Source organism: Sorghum bicolor, chromosome 9 (assembly GCF_000003195.3).
Source record: "Sorghum bicolor cultivar BTx623 chromosome 9, Sorghum_bicolor_NCBIv3, whole genome shotgun sequence".
Taxonomy (NCBI): domain Eukaryota; kingdom Viridiplantae; phylum Streptophyta; class Magnoliopsida; order Poales; family Poaceae; genus Sorghum; species Sorghum bicolor.
In genome coordinates, this window is record NC_012878.2 from 17,693,292 (window position 1) to 17,711,058 (window position 17,767).

At 45.2% G+C, this 17,767-nt stretch overlaps 1 pseudogene; it reads left to right on the forward strand.

Moving 5' to 3' along the window:
• On the forward strand, positions 951-10,940 carry LOC8058309 (annotated as a pseudogene).

Sequence of the window (17,767 nt, forward strand, 5' to 3'; positions counted from 1 at the left end):
CTAGCCCGCTCGACTCCTTTGTGCTGTCGAGTGCTGCCTCCGGGCAGAGTTCATAGTGGTGGCCATGGCTGATCGATGGCTCTATTCGATGGCCTCACTCTCGCGTCCTGTCTGTGGGAATCGAATGGGGGTACTTGACTAGTTGGCGACAACAAACACAGCTGAAAAGTGGAGCTCACCTGGCTGTGATAGGAGTTACGAGACCCAGTTGTTGGAGAGGGAGAGAGAGGAGAGGTAGGGGTAGCAAAGACATTTTCGCATGCCTGTACTAATTGTTTATCACCATGTTAGCCGAACTAGTGTGCCATATAGGTAAATGTAGTAAAAATAAAAATTGTTAAATATATAAGAGCATCTCTAGGAGATCCTCATATTTTATTACTCAAAATATGGTACTTGCTAACTTATAAATTAGTATGAGGATAAAAAAAAAGTTATCTCCAAGAATTTTCTATATTTCTATCCTATTTTTTTATTGGTATTTTTTTTCTACGCACTGGTTTTATGTTTTGTATCAGGAACTTTCAATTTGTTGTACGTGTTTAAGCCTTTCCATTAAATCTTTTTCTCTTTCTTTTTTTCACACGAAACCCTATCTTTCTTTCTGTTTATTACGTCACATCGAATCTTGCGGCACATGCATGAAGCATTAAATTAGATAAAAAAGATAACTAGTTATACAGTTTAACTGTAATTTAGGAAACGAATCTTTTAAGTCTAGTTAGTCTATAATTAGACAATAATTGTTAAATAAAAAAAAGTATTACTGTAGCGAAATTCAAAATTTTTAGCGAACTAAGCAAGGCTTAGAGGGGCTCTAGAAAGATGAGAAAGAAAGATGTTAAACTTTTGGAGAAAATTTTTTCTTATTTTGCTAAAAAATTTAGGTTGGAAAAGATGAATGACAAACTATGCTTTAAGCGCCATTATAATTTACCTAAAATTCCCCCGTAAAAGCAAGACTGCACGAGGTCTTCTTTTCCGTCATCACGGGTAGGGTCGTCCTCTTCGCACCAAATCTTGCCCATGGTTTCCTCCTCCGCCTCCGCAGAGGAGGCCGGCCCTGCGCGGCACGGCGAGAAGAAGCGAATGCGCTGCGGCGGCGGAGGCGCCGTGGCCTCGCCGGGGCCCAGCGCCACGGCCGTGGCCTCGCATGTTAGGGTCTCCTGCACATATGCACGCAGATCAGGCATTGTTTGTACCGTGTATTCTATTCTTGCTCCGTTCCCGTCCTTGTCTATAAGAACTGTTCGTTATGGGCGACCGCATATCAAGATATAAAGATACCCTTTTTCGTGTGGTTAGAGTAGTAGTAGTATGTGCTGGTTGCATTGAGGAGATGTAAATGTGTTGCTGCACGTGCTGTTTGTTACCGTGCATGGATTTATGTGAGACTGATTGTTTGGTACTGGATCCTGACTAAATTGGATGTCACTGTTAGGTGATTGAGTAGATCCGTAGGGATCATATGTTGATCTGCAGATGGGAATGTGTTTGATGCAGATTAGGATGGGAGGAATTTTCAGCAGATCAGATAATATGACCTTAAGGGAGGAAAATTCCATGTTTCTAAATTGCTATAATTTGAATCAGTTGATATATGAATGCATCCATTAAGTTGCATAATTACTTAGTAACAATGGGTTCCTTTGACATGAAAGATTTGGGAGAAAAGATCTTTTTTAAGGAAAATGATTTTATTGGTTTCTCAATTTTGAGAAAGGAACCTATCTAATTAATTCATATTTTGTTTCTATTCTGCTCGGCTGCACTTGCACATATATATTTTTTTAACTCATGATACAATTGGTGATTCAACAAATTTTTAACTCAAATGCAAATTGGTGATACATTATTTGAACAAAACCATAATTTATGGAAACAGCAAATTATATATTTCTGGTATAACATAGTTATTTTGAAAGTTTAGGTTGAGGGTGTTGGATACTTTCAAAACAAAGTGGAATGTTCATGCAACAAAGTTGATACTAGAATGGCTAACTTTTATTTATTTCAGGATCACTGCTCATCAAGAAGTTTCACGGAGTACATTGACGGAGCTACAACTGTAAGACGTTGAGAAGATTCAAATTGATTTGTTCAGATATTTTGATTATTATGTATATAACTTAGCTATTCCCCTTTCATTTTTTGTGGGTAGACATGTGGAATGTGGCATCCAGGTGAATCACAGAGACCTGAAATTGATGATGCCCCCATTTTCACTCCAACTGAAGAGGTTTGTAGATTATATGTCTCTGCACAAAATTGTGCAATGAGATATACATATACTTGATAAGATAGTATTCCTTTGTTCTTTTCATTGATGTTTTAGAACTCATGTAGTTGAACCTTTTAATGTTTGTTCACAAATATGTTAAAAATTATCAAGGTTGGACATGTAAAGACTAGGTAACTTGATGTTTCTTGCAAGAATTATTATGAATTTGTTAATTTCGAGCAGTATTACAAGAAATAGCATTATAGTTTTATTTGAATAATATTGTTTTCTGACAGGAATTTAAGGATGCAATCGGATACATTGCTAGCATTCGTTCGCAAGCAGAAAGATATGGAATTTGTCGTATTATTCCACCATCTTCTTGGAAACCTCCGTGTCCTCTGAAGGAGAAGAGTTTCTGGAAATGTACAGAGTTCAATACTCGAGTTCAACAAGTTGACAAGCTTCAAAACACGGAACCCACAATGAAAAGAACACAACCTCGAGTTCAGAGGAAAAGAAAGAGACTGAGGTTTGGGATGACACACAGATGTCCTACTTCAAGTGCGGACTCCGAAGAGAAATTTGGCTTTCAATCTGGGTCTGATTTCACATTAGATGAGTTTCAGAAATATGCTGATGAGTTCAAGCAGAAATATTTCAGAATGAAAGGGAGTGATGAAATTTCTATTTCTGAAATTAAGAACCACATGAAAATGTGGGAACCATCTGCGGAGGAAATCGAGGGAGAATATTGGCGGATAGTCGTATGCCCTAGTGATAAAGTTGAGGTCTGTCTGTAGATAATAATACATAGATCATGTTGTTCAGTATTTAATCAAATTATTACTTATCAACATCAAACTTCCTTTGCCCAGGTGGATTATGGTGCTGATTTGGACACTGCAACCTTTGGTAGTGGTTTTGTTAAATTATCTTCTTCAGATGGAAATAAGCAAGATCCATATGGCGTGTCTTGTTGGAACTTGAATAATCTGCCACGTCTGCCTGATTCTGTTATCTCATTTGAAGATGAAGATATATCTGGTGTTGTTGTCCCATGGCTTTATGTAGGAATGTGCTTCTCTTCATTTTGCTGGGTAAAGATTCTTAGCTAATCTGTTTCACCATTTCTCTCGTGAAATGTTGATCCAATACTCAGTAAAGAGATCCTATTGGGATTGACGCTGCAAAAAATTATATAGTGTGAGTGTGCTGTTCAGTGTTCGTTTTGGATTACATTGATATATATGGTGGTTGGAAAAAAATGCATAAATGATTTATGACATTGTTGTTCATGGAGCACATTCTAATTTATCTGTTTATATCAGCATGTGGAAGACCATTTTCTTTATTCTCTGAATTACATGCATTTTGGTGAACCAAAAGTTTGGTATGGTGTCCCTGGTGGTGAGGCTGTAAAGCTGGAAGAATCTATGAGAAAAAACTTACCCAAACTGTTTGAAGAACAGCCTGACCTACTTCATGAGCTGGTAACCACTTTTTTCTGTTATATAATTGGCAGATCGCTATGTAGTGACTTACTGCCAAGTTCATCTTTATTTTGTTTTGACATAACATAGTTGAATTATGGTACGTCGGCGTCCTTTGCTCCTGAGGAAGTATGGAGGGGAGTAAGGAGGTTGGCAGGGAAGGTCACGACGGCGGTGAGGGGGCGCTGTGATCAGAGAGACGCGAGGGAGAAGGGGGAAGCGACGGCTAGGGCTGGATGACAATAGGGTGACGGGAAAACAGGGCCGGGTGCCCAAGGGGAGATAATCTCCAATCCCAGGCTTACCCTTCTTGTTACTCAAACCATTAGCCTTATAGGCATTGTTTACAAATTGATAAAAGACCCCCTTAAACAATTAACTAATTATCCCCAGAAGCAAATAACTAATTAAGATAATTCCTCTCTTCTAACCCGTGGCTCTAGCCACTGCTACGGCGCCTCCTCTGATAGGTGCACTCTACCATAACATCTCTCCCCTCCTTTGAAAACAGCTCGTCCTCGAGCTGGAAGGAGGGGTAGGACGCCCTGAACTCAGCTGCCTCTTCCCAGGTTGTTCTGTCGCCGGCAGTCCTTGCCACTGAACGAGCACGTGCCACACGCCGCGCCGTAGGCTGGCCCGCAGGACGCGTTCTGGCTGGAGAAGTGGCCGCCCGTGGTGCATGGGCAGTAGGGCCGGGACCGTGGTCAGCGCCGGACCCCGGAACGGCTTCAGGGCGCCAACATGGAAGACATCATTGATATGGGCAGCATCCGGTAGGCGTAGACGGTATGTGACGTCGCCGATGCGTTCCACCACTTGATACGGCCCAGCGTACTTGGGGCCAAGTTTGCTATTGCTGCCGGGCGCGAGGGACTTGACATGGCGATGCAGCAGCCTCAGCCACACCCAGTCCCCCACCGTGAACTCCAGCGCGCGGTACTTGGCGTCGTAAAACCGGCGCGCTTAGTCCTGTGCTTGCAGCAGCCTGGAACGCACCTCCTGAAGAAACTCATCACGATCAGTAAACAACACACCCACCAGCTCCGTCTGGGCGCGCCCCGGGGCGTAGGGCAGCAAGTCGGGCGGCGGACGGCCATAGACGACCATCAATGGAGAGGCCCGCAGAGCATTATGGAACGCAGTGTTGTAGCAGTATTCCACCCACGGCAGCCAGTCCAGCCAGTCGCGAGGGCGATACCCCGTGAGACAGCGGAGGTACATGCCCAGCACCTTGTTGACGGCCTCGGATTGGCCATCTGTCTGAGGGTGGAAAGCTATGCTCATGCGCAGCTTGACGCTGGCCTGCTTGAAGAGATCCCGCCACACAGCGCCCGTGAACACAGGATCACGATCGCTGACAATCGACTCGGGGAAACCGTAGAGGCGCACGATGTCGCGGAAGAACGCGCGTGCGACCGACACTGCTGTATAGGGATGACCCAGCGGAATGAAGTGCGGGGGTTTCGGCTAGTTATTAATGAACTCTGTGCCGTTATCTGCCTGAAAGCACTTGACTGACAAATTGAACTGGGTGTGAGCATAGGAAACAAAATTGACAAGCTGAGTATGCACGGCTGGTTTATGCCGAAGAGGAAACGACCAACAATAATGACTATAATCATCCACAAGCACAAGATAGTATTTGAAACCAGACACACTAAGAACTGGAGAAGTCCACACAGCACAGTGAACAAGTGCAAAGGGAACAGAAGAACGTGATGAAGAACTAGTAAACGGCAACCGAGCATGTTTACCAAGTTGACAGGCATGGCAAACAGCACGATCTAAGTTATTACATGAAATAGCTGAAATTTTATTGAGACGAGCTAGGGCAGCGGGTGCAGGATGACCGAGACGGGAGTGCCGCAAGGATGATGGAACAGCAACATGATAGGTGGCAGCTGGTGGACGGGATGATGAAAGGGTGTAGAGGTCCCCTCCATTATTGCAGCGTAGAATCACGTTCCCGGTCTGGAGATCCTTGACACAAAAACCATAGGCGTCAAACTCAATAGAGCAGTTATTGTCACGAGTAAATTGACGAGCGAACAAGATGTGGAGCAACAAGAACATTATTGAGTTTGAAGAGATGATCAGCTATAGGAATAATAGAAGTGCCACGACTAGAGACTGGAATAGATGCCCCATTGCCGACTGTTATGAAGGACGGCGAATGAGGGAGACCGGAAAGAAGTATACCGTCGCTGGCGGCCATGTGAGTGGTCGTCCTGCGTGGCCTTGGAGTGCCATCTGGTTCAGTGAAGCGATGAGGGCACCCTGATCCCATCCGCCTGTCATGGAAGGGGGGGCGAACGCCGTGTGCGCCTGCGGCAGAGGCGCAAGGGGGGGGGGGGGGGACGCCACTGTGGCTGATGTTGCCACTGCGGCTGCTGCAGGGGCATACCAGCCCATGGGTTCATGCAGAACCAAGGGCAGGCTGGAGGGACGCCGGGATGCCCGCCTGAGACGGGGCGGACTGCTGCTGGAAGCGGCCACCACCGCCATTACCCTTACCTTTGCCCTTGCCCTCACCCTTGCCACCACCACCGTTACTGCCACCACGGTTGGGGTGGGCAGGGGTGGAGCGACAGGAAGGGGATGAACAGGGGCTGGGCACAGGGACGGAGGTGTCAACTGCAGTAAGGGCAGTGTCGGAGGAGACCTTGGCGTCGGAGGCGAGGCGAATTTCCTTGAGCCGGAGGGTATTGTGTGCTGAGGTGAAGGACGGAAGCACCGCCGAGTTGGCGATGATGTCCGCAGAATTTGCGAATCGCGGGTTGAGACCACGAAGCAAATTCAGCACAAGCTGAGGCTCGGAGACGGCTTGGCCAACGTCGCGGAGGGCGTCGGCTGTCTGCTTCATCTTCTGGGCGTAAGCGTCGATGGTGAGATCTCCCTGCACCATGGTGTGGAACTCCTGGCCCAGGACAACCGCGCGGGTGGCCTGGTTTGCCTGGAACAGAGCCGTAATGGCGACGTAGAGATCGCGTGCCGTCTGATCTGGCTCCATGGCGAGGTCGAGAACGCTATCGTCGATGCAGCCATATATCCAGCTCCGGACGCAGGCGTCGGGTTGCGACCAATTGCGATCAGTGGGCCGGGGTGGGATGGAGCCGTCGATGTGACCTAGCAGGCCAACCTTGCCGCACATGGCAGTGAAGAAGGCGGACCACTTGGTGAAGTTTGGCAGCTTGAGATCGAGGACGAGCGGGACGTGAGACTTCACGTTGATGGTGGCGTAGGAGAAGATCGCTGGTGCAGGAGCATCCCCCAGGGCCGGCATGGAAGGGGAGCCGGCCAGACTGGAGGTGGAGGACGCACTGGATGAATCAGTGCTCATGGCGATGGATGGTGCGGTGGCGAACAGGTGCAGATTGCAGCCTGAACGGGCAGGGAGGGAGCGCCGGGCTAGGTCGGCGGCACCGTGGAGGAGAGGGCAGCGGAAGACAGGAACCCTAACCCTAAACTGTCCCGGACGCACGCAGATACCATGTAGAAAGGTATTGTAGGGCAAATACACCGCACACCCAAAGGGAGGGGGTGGCCTTTCATATATAGCCTGGACGGCTTGGGGTACAAGCCTGGACGGCTTGGGGTTACAAGTCGTGTACAACACGTACTCTATGAGTTAGCTATACATATCTAATATATATCTATGTATATCTCTAATGTGGTGGATTGTGGGATCGGCTATATGGGGGTGGTGTAGTTGAAGGACTGCTGGGGGTATGGTACGCCCGCCAGGATAGTGGAGAGGGGTGGAATAGGCAATGGCGAGTGAGGGAAGGATATCTGGGTGATCGGGACATAGGGCATGGAGACCTGCTGGGGTGGGAGGGAGTTGGGCAGCGAGGTCTGCTGTGTCTGCATCACGGGCGCGCTGAGGTTGAGGACGCCACCCGAGGAGGAGCCCAGGGACGGCGCGACCGTCGCCGGCGCTGGGAGTGCGGGGATGCCGCCATAGCCGGGCAGGCCGTAGATCGGTGGCGCGCGCGGCGATGCAATGGCCGCGCTTTCCAACGTGGTAACACGGATGGACAGATCACCAAGCTGTCGCTGCATGCCATAGATGGCGGATGTCAGCTGGTTGAATGCTTCGGTGGCAGACAGCCCCTGCGCCGAGGGCTGGGAGGTGGTCGGCGGCTGCGCTCTGGTGAGCGCTGAGGTGGTGGTGATGAGCGGTGTGGTGGTGGTGATCGGTGGGATGGGTGCGGTGGTGGTGGGTGGCGCCGGGGACGACGGCGGCACGGGAGCAGATGGCGAGGCCGAGGTCGACATGGTCTTTGATACCAGGTTGGTACGTCGGCGTCCTTTGCTCCTGAGGAAGTATGGAGGGGAGTAAGGAGGTCGGCAAGGAAGGTCACGGCGGCGGTGAGGGGGCGCCGTGATCAGAGAGACGCGAGGGAGAAGGGGGAAGCAATGGCTAGGGCTGGACGACAATAGGGTGACGGGAAAACAGGGCCGGGTGCCCAAGGGGAGATAATCTCCAATCCCAGGCTTGCCCTTCTTGTTACTCAAACCATTAGCCTTATAGGCATTGTTTACAAATTGATAAAAGACCCCCTTAAACAATTAACTAATTATCCCCACAAGCAAATAACTAATTAAGATAATTCCTCTCTTCTAACCCGTGGCTCTAGCCACTGCTACGGCGCCTCCTCTGATAGGTGCGCCCTACCATAACAAATTTCCACCAAAACTATTAAGCATTAAAAGCAGTACATTGTTCCTTTTTGTCTTGAATGCTGTACTTGGTATTATTATGTAGGATCTATTGCTACATTATGAGATGGCAATTAGTTATTAGGGATGTTTGGTTTGTTGCTGATTTTTGTAAACAATGTTTTACAATTATTTATCTGTGATGTGAAGAATTCCTCCTGTGCTAGAGAACATATGTATCTCATCCATTTTCATTCTGAATTTTCTTGGAGCAGGTTACACAGTTATCTCCATCTGTTCTAAAATCAGAAGGAGTTTCTGTTTATCGTGCTGTTCAGAAGTCAGGTGAGTTCGTTCTGACACTACCACGAGCATACCATTCTGGATTCAACTGTGGTTTCAACTGTGCGGAGGCAGTAAATGTCGCTCCTGTGGATTGGCTGCCTCATGGACAGTGTGCTGCTGAGCTCTATAGAGATCAGCATTGCAAGACATCCATATCACATGACAAGTTATTACTGAAGGCTGCAAAAGAAGCTATCAGACAACTTTGGATGAACCTTTTGAATTGCAAGAGTGGTAAAGGAGAATACAGATGGCTGAACACATGTGGAAAGGATGGCGTCCTGACAAATGCAATTAAGGTAGTAGCTTATTAATATTGGAACTTACTATCTGCCTCTTAATGGATTAGCATACTGATATTTTATATTAGTGTTCTTTCACTATTCAGACAAGAGTTAAGAAGGAGGGTGCTGCATGGGAGGCGAATGTTACTTTGAAAAGTAAGAAGATGGACAAGGATTACGATTCCAATGACCGAGAGTGTTTTTCATGCTTTTATGATCTGCACTTGTCTGCTGTCAGTTGCCAGTGCACACCTAACCGCTTTGCTTGCTTAAACCATATGAATCTTCTTTGTTCATGTGGAATGGACAGGAAAATTACATTGTTTCGATATAGCATGGAGGAGCTTAATACTCTTGTAGCAGCTCTGGAGGGTGATCCGGCTGCAGTTTGTTGCTGGGGACAGGACCACCTAGGCTTAGTTTGCCAATCTGGTTCTCTGAAGCACAGGAAGATGGACTCATGTAAAAGCACAGAATTTTCAGGATTAGCGATTGATGCCAATCTTGTTTCTGGATTTGGTGGCAATCAAAATCAATGCGATGACCTTCAAAAGCCAGCAGGATTCCAGCAAGGAAAAGGAGTCCAGAATAATTGTCTTAATCTCAACATAGAGGATCCACCATGCAGTTCCAGAATAAAAGAACCATCAAGGCATCAGGTTGAGCCACTAGACTATGGAATGGTAATGATTGGCAAAAAGTGGTTCAATAATCAAGCTATTTTTCCTAAAGGTAATAAAGTAGTGCAATTTGCATTTGGGATAGTAAAATGGTCCTCTAGAATTGTGGTGAGTAAATAATGTCATTGCAGGTTTCAGAAGTCGAGTTACATTTTACAATATACAAGATCCGACAGCGTGGTGCTTTTATGTTTCAGAAGTCCTAGATGCTGGACCTCTTGGACCATTGTTTAAGGTATAAATATGATTCTCATGTTCTTCTATTTTCATGGTGGAACTCTCTTTGATTTCTTGTGGTCGCAGTAAAGATTTCTTGCTGAATTAATTACAGGTGACCTTAGAGCAGGTTTCTGATGTCTCTTTCACTACACCTCACCAATGAGTTGTTGGGATAGTGTTAGAGACAAGGTCAATGAACAAATAGAAAACCTGCACAGAATTGGAAAATGTGGCGTTCCTAAATTTTTACCACCTGTTTCTGTAAATGGGCTTGAAATGTTTGGGTTCTTGTCCCCACAAATCATTCAGGTATAATTTTAGTGAGATCAAGAATGTTTTTTGTTTTTTTGAAAGTTGGTAACTTTTAGTACCAGGAACTATAATCTAACAAAGAAATTCACTTATTCGTCGATAGGAAATAGAGGCTCTAGATCCCCATCACCAGTGTTTGGACTACTGGTTATCAAAGGCTGCCTCTCCAGCGAAAGAACTCCCTTCAGATTCCACGAATACTCCAGTAATTCCCATGTAAGATTACTTGGAGTTGAGATCACAAAGGAGTCTGAAAAATCGAGTCCTGTGTCGATGAGGTCACACTTGAGAAGCTGCCAAAGAAGGCTAAACTGCCAGATGGACAGAAACTAACAACGACGAAAAGGTATTCTGCAGCTGATAGCAGCAAGAACCTGAGACGGCAGGCACATTCTACAGGATGAAATGAAGTAACAATTAGGTAAATTAGGCCTGAATAAACATTTCAAGTGTCGCTTCAGAATGACCCTAGACTAAACCGAGTCACCATTGATTTAAGACAGCTTCCAGTGATCGTTCTCCTTTTAGATTCTTTCATTCATAAGGATGGGAGGATGGCTTATTGTCCACTAATGGTTTTCCTGATTACTCAATTTCATGGCAATCAATATATGATCTATTTGTTTGTCTCAGAAATAGTTTGCATGTACAAAACATTCGTGCTGGAAATCCGAAAGATGTGAAGTTTTTCGATTATGGTTAACCTAATTGAATTATTGTTTCAGCTCTCTTGTAATATCCATTAGTGTTTTAGTTTGCCCCTAGTTAGGCCTTGTTTAGTTCCAAAATTTTTTAGAAAAACGACACTATAGTATTTTTGTTTTTATTTGACAAACATTGTCCAATCATAGAGTAACTAGGCTTAAAAATTTGTCTCGCGATTTACAGACAAACTGTGTAATTAGTTTTTATTTTTATCTATATTTAATGCTCCATGCATGTGCCGCAAGATTCGATATGACGGAGAATCTTGAAAAGTTTTGTGTTTTTGGGGTGAACTAAGCAAAGCCTTAATTTTGGAAGAAAGGGGACATGATGTGGGTGTTTGTGGTTTGAAAAATGAGTTAGTCCATCTACTCATATCTCACTTTATTTGTTTGGTTCGTGGAATCTTTAAAGACTTAAACCGCGTCGTGGTAAACAAAATTTTTTGAGCCACGTCATCATGACATCATATGACAATGCTAAACCGTTGGATATCATCTTTAAAGACTTAAACGCGTCGTGGTAAACAAAATTACTGTGCCACGTCATCATGACATCATCTGACAATGCTAAACCGTTGGATGTCATCTGATAAATCTAAACCGTTGGATGGTAATCTACATAAATAATACTAGAAACAGCCGGTTTCTTTTGGGCTTCTAGCCGTACTGGACTCTAGAAAGTTACCATAGGTTATAGAGAAATAAAAAATTACATATACACCGTGACCATCACTTCATCATCTTCTTAAAATAATGTTAATAGGACTCTAGAAAACTATAAAAAATTATATGTATTCCCTTTTCACCTCCAATGAAGTTTGGATTTCAAAGCTAATGTCTCCAACAAATTGTTGTAACCAACATAAACACCAGTTCAGTAGAAAGTTTATTTATGTAAACTCACAATATAATGTTTCTTTTAGACCCTGCCACTTGTAGAACATAAAGCAAAAAAGAAACAAAATTAGTGTAATTACTAACATTTTGATATGTCTGCTTACAGATAATATATTTGTTTATATAAAGACATGACTAATAACAAAAATAAAAAGCACGTTATTTCTAATGATTCTGAAAGGTGTAGAAAGAAAATAAAGTTGGACATAAAAGAAAACATAGTTCTATAAATTTAAATTCCACATCAAATATAATGAACATTCTAAGAAACTAAAATTTGAAAGTACATGTTCAATTCAAAAACAAGATATAAATATAGCTTCCATAAATACAAAAGAAAACAGACTGAAGCAAAAAATACATAAACATACAGAAAAGAATAGTGCATCTGTCTATTCCATATGATATGATTTATTTATCTCTGAAGCACATACAATACCTAAAAGAATCTTATCCTAGCCGTTCATATATTATGGTGCAGCTTCAAATATTTGCAAATATTGTAGAGCTATATTTTGGTTTGAGGGAAAAATTAGACATGAAAGAGATAGAGACAAAAATATTATTTTTACACACAATGTTGCAGATAAGAAAAAATTAAAATACCCCCTTTTCAAGAGCTACCTGAATTTTTATCCATATTATTACAATATAATGAATGATGGTAGTAGATCAAAACATTTTCTAGACAAAATAAGGCAATACAATAGTCTATTTTGTTACACATCTATGGGAGGTAATGTTGACAAAAGTATCAATCAAGGTGATGGTCCTTATGTGTTTCATGTTAATGGACACAACATCGTATAGGTTCTTTATTGCCAAAACCAAGTATCATACCAAATTCATTGGATTATATATTTTCGATACACAAAATGAAACCTGAATTGTTTGGATCTATTGGCGTGAGTGATGCTAGCTAATAGTTGGAGTCCTTAGAACTTCTAACTCTAGAAAGTTATACTTTTTGAGCTACGTATTTCTATGACTTCTTTAAAAAAAATGTGTTGAGAGGCCTAAAATTCTCGCTAGCCCAAAACTAATGTGCGGCAACGCCGCATGTACAGTGTTCTAGTGGAATAGGATGATGCATCATGATCTCATTCGAAGAACAGGTGACCCCTATCCTCATCATGTATACAGCGGACAGGAAAAAAGGGATCAATCTTCATCCTTCTTTGCACCTAAGGAAGTGTTTGGATGCAAGGACCAGAGGGGACGGGATGGGATGGCTCCAGGATCATGGTTGTTTGGTTAGGAGTCAATCGGGGGCAGGGTGTAATGTTCGGGGTTTTTGTACAAACCAAAAATACGAGGTTTTTAATTCTTTTTCTATAATTATGTGAAGCATATAGTTTCTAGGTTAAACCTGAGTCTAATCCGCTAACAAATCGTTGAATATATGTAGATTTCTTTGCAGAAAAGTGCTTGTGCTCTTAAGTCGGTTTAGAGTTGTATTGTTTAGGGTTTGGAGTGCACAAATCCTAGCAACTTCCTCCTCACCATGTATGATCTGTCTCATCTCATTCGGCCCCCCTCGCTTTCTCTTTGGATTTCCTCCCAAAAATTCCTGAATTATAAAAAGGAAAAATCCCATTTTCCACTTTTCTCTCAAATCTTTTCTTAATCCCTCTCTTATCATCTTGGCATAAATGGAAAAACGACCTCAAATCCGTAACGAGAATTCCCGCAATTTTCCTTTTGTTTCTGTCTTAAATTCTTGTAGCATAAACGGGAAGATCCATTTCCTTCTCTCGTCAAATTATTCTCAATCCCTTTTGTTTCCCTATCAAAATCCTTGGGGCCAAATTCTTACAATGGAAAAACTTCCTTTTATTTTTCCTCCCTCTAATCATCACGTCAACATTGCAAAGAAAACCCTCTATCTCTCTCGTCTCCGAAGAATTTGGAATATCTTTTCCCTCCTCGTCCCAATTCATCTCAACCCTTTTTGAGCTCCTATTGAATTCCCTTCAAATCTCCTTATGAATCCCTCTCATCTCCCCCTTGAATCTGTCCCCAACCTCCTTTGAATTTCTCTCATATATATTATCAAAAATTGGAAAATATGTTTCCATTCTCTTGGGCCAAGCCCTTCCACCTCTCTTCTCTCCTATGGTCCACTCCCTCTCATCCTCTCCCCGCTAGGTCCAACAGCGCCTGCGGTTTAGTCACCTCCGCAACGGCCCATTCGGCCCAACAGTAGGCTCAGCAAGCGTCTCTTCCGCGGCCCACCTCTCCTCCCAATCAGTCGGCCCACTTGCACTCCCCTTGGGCCATCCCGCACCCATAGGCCCAGCTATGAGGCTAGCCACTACGCCCCTGCACATCAAAACGTAGCTGGGGCGTGACCCGCCCAAAGGTGCTGCTACCGCCTCCCAATGGTAGAGTCATGCCCCTACACCAGTGCTCATGCTCCCCACCTTCTCTGCCTCCTGATGCGCGCGACGTGCTCCTCCACTGCACGGATGTCAAGGATCACCATCCATAGTGAAACGACCAAGATTTTTCCACAAGGGGAAAATCCACAGATTCGAATTATAATGTGATAATCCAAAAATTGAGCCATCACATTATCATATATCAGCTGTTACCATAGTCATACATCGTGAAAAACAAGATTACAACACATTTACTTTACAACTCTTGGTCAACAAGCCTATTACATCGTTTTTCTAGCGGAAACACACACGGGTCTATATCAGAGTTGATGTAGTGCGTCAGCGGTGAAGGCTCCTCCTTCACGGGCAATCATCAGAGTCGGCGTAGTTTATCAGCGGGCGTAGCCTTCATCTCCGAACCAAACTTGAGCGCAGGAACGAGACCACCTAATCCTTCTATTCTCCGTAGTTATCGTCATAGATCACGTTCAAAACCTGCTAAACAACTTTGAGTACGATTTGTACTGGCCACTGGCTCCCACCCTATGCTTTTGCGAGCTTTGTGGTAAGTGGAATGCAAAGGGTAGATCAAGAGGCCTATATATGGCTGTAGTTTTTCCTATGCAAGTTCATCAATATTTTATAATAATAATTCATCAAGTGTTATTCCATCTCATCCACACATCCATCCATCCATCCACCCATCCACACATCTCACCACACTCTCACTCTCTAGGCGGCAAGTACGACTCCCGCTCGTGCCTTGCCTCAACGGTCAACGCCGGATCCAACACAAACCCAGAGGAAGGTAGAAAGGACTCCTCTCACTAGTCAAGTGAAGCTGTACTTAGGAAAGGTCCATAGCCGACGAATCGGCATATGTATCGATCGATCAACCAAACTCTGCAGAGGTTTACACTAACCACAAGATCACCATCATCGACGGTGGCCCCCGTCTAGGCTGATTCCGAGCTGCCTCCCAACTAAATACGATGCCACCCTACCACTCAGAACTGGGGCCATACCGGAGTACCACCGGCATGCTGAGACTGTGAGGCGTAGTACCGGGCCCCCAAGGTCACTACGCTGTCTTAGGAGGGTGTGGGTCGTCATGCCCGTACCTCCCTACACTATCTGCTATCAACCTAGTAGTAGTGGCACCGCACTAGCTGGTCGTACATCGGTCCCGTTCCATGGCTAAGGCGAGTGGCGTGTAAGGCTCCCTAAGACCCGGTCCATAGAACATATCAGTCCTTAGGGTGACCAAACAGGATATCTTCACGAGGGGCCAACCGATGCCCCGCTCGACGGGACATCCGATTACCCCGTGCTAAACAGCACCTCCCATCCCGGCGCTTCGTCCCACGAAGACACTCCACTCCGGGACCTCTCCCTGTCACATGTACCCGCCACAGGTATCTCTCGTGGAGAACGCCCAGGTAGCGTCCCCCGGCAAGACTTGTCCCAAGACTCGTCGTAGATCCTGCTCGGTCGACTCGACCCTCACCACACACCCAAGACACACGCCAAGATCTCCCCAAATCCATTATCCATTTCTTATCCAGTTATCGGCACCACGTGCCTTATACACTCACATCCAATCCTCCACAATGCATCACATCACAGATATAATGCGTAGTAGAAGCAGTAGCAAGTAGTAAGCAAGCATCTAACCTGACAGTGGGTGTGCGAGGGTTATAGGTTGCAACAAGGCAATGGCTCACAAGCATTTCTATCATGCAACCTATCTCAGTTCATTTGCATAAAAGTAAAGCACTAGCATCTACATTATTGCATCTCTAATAGGATTCTACGAGGTTGGGTGGGACGTGGCACCTGTTGAATGTTATTTCCAAGATCCACAGTGCACTTGTAGTTGTTCTCATCCGAGATCCTCCTTTCTGCATGTCCTCCCTCCAACGGGTCCTGATCCGATCAAAGCTAACCCCAAAGCGACTACCTCGTAAGCGACAAACAAGGCGAAACAATCAGACCACTAGACCTAGAAAGACTGCGAAGAAGGCAACAGAACACTGAAGAACAACTACACTAAAAGAGCACCGAAAGGAAGACGGCTTAGCCCTCTCGGCGGATATCCGATCCCTAGGCTAAAAGAAACGGGAATGGTTGTTCACTAAGTACAAGCTAGAGTCTTAGCCTAGCCGGTACTTCCCGGGTCAATCGAGTCGACCTGTACAGCTTTAGTAACAATGGCGTAGACTCTAACTTATTCTAAGTAAACACCATGGTTTACAGACCTTCGATCCAAGCGTCACAGAGACTGATGTGAACCAAACGGTTGTAAGCACAAGAGATTCCGATCTCTCTCAACCCGTACGCCATTATGATTGACGAGAGTCCACAGAGGGTGGAAGGCGAGAGAAAGAGTCGAGGAGTGGCCCCCTCCTAATCCAGTCGCCTTGGTAAGAGACGAGGAATTAGAAAGATTGACGCACAAAGAACACGAGTGCTGAAGCTTCTTGTAGGGTACCACGACCTAGGTACACTGAATGCACTAAGACATCGCCAGGGTTCTTAGCGGTGCGGTTGTCACCACGAGAACCAAGGAAATGCTACGGTCGAATAGGTACAAGCATACAAGAGTTTAAACACAGAGAACCAAAAAGGCAAGGAAAGACACGGGTTTCACTTTCCATTGATCCGCTCGCCATAGCAACGACGGGAGTCGCGGGATTGGAAACAAAACATTAAACAAGCAAAAAGGGCTCAATCCACGTCTTACTGGATCGACGGGAATTGGGAACAAGAGAGAAGAAGAATGGAGTCCACGTTCTTTCGACCAACTCATCATGGAACGAACGACGGTTGGACAAAAAAAAGGTACCACCATGATCCGAACCCACTCGTAGGGCACCATGACTGTGCATCTAAATCAGCACAAGGCTATTCCTAAGGCCCATAGCGATGTGGTTGTCACCGCTAGGTCCGAGGGAATGCTATAGTCGAAGTGGTACAAGCATACGAGGTGGTTAGGATAAACACGGGAGAAATGGGGTAAAGCCCGATGGTCATGGCAAGATGGACTTGCGGCCATGAGCTTCACCTAACGAGTTGGTCTCCGTCAATTCCACAAAGGTTGTTCCTAATCTGTATCCCACTAGACTAGGCCACATGGGTCTCGAGTGTGCGGGTAAGAACCGCGTCGATGACGACAACGAGTTCACGATGGCCATGTCCGAGGGACGGGAATAGGAGCTAACAAGCGTAGCGTGACGAAGTCAACTAAACACGGGGAAATGAGTGACGCTCGACATCACGATCACGGCGGGACGAACCCACGATTGAAATGGTCGCACGCACTACCATTTTCCCTAACCGGCTCGAAGGCTCGGTCCTCGGGCAATTAACACAAAAACAACAACAACACGAGAGAAGGGACATGCTTGGCATTACGGCCATGGCGAGACGAACTCGCGATCGCAACATTCAAACACGTCACTCTCTCAACCGGCTCGACGGCACGGTCCACAACGACAAGAACAAATGCACAAATTGCAACACTAACAAGACGACGACTCGGAGTAGCACATTTCCATAGCGACCAA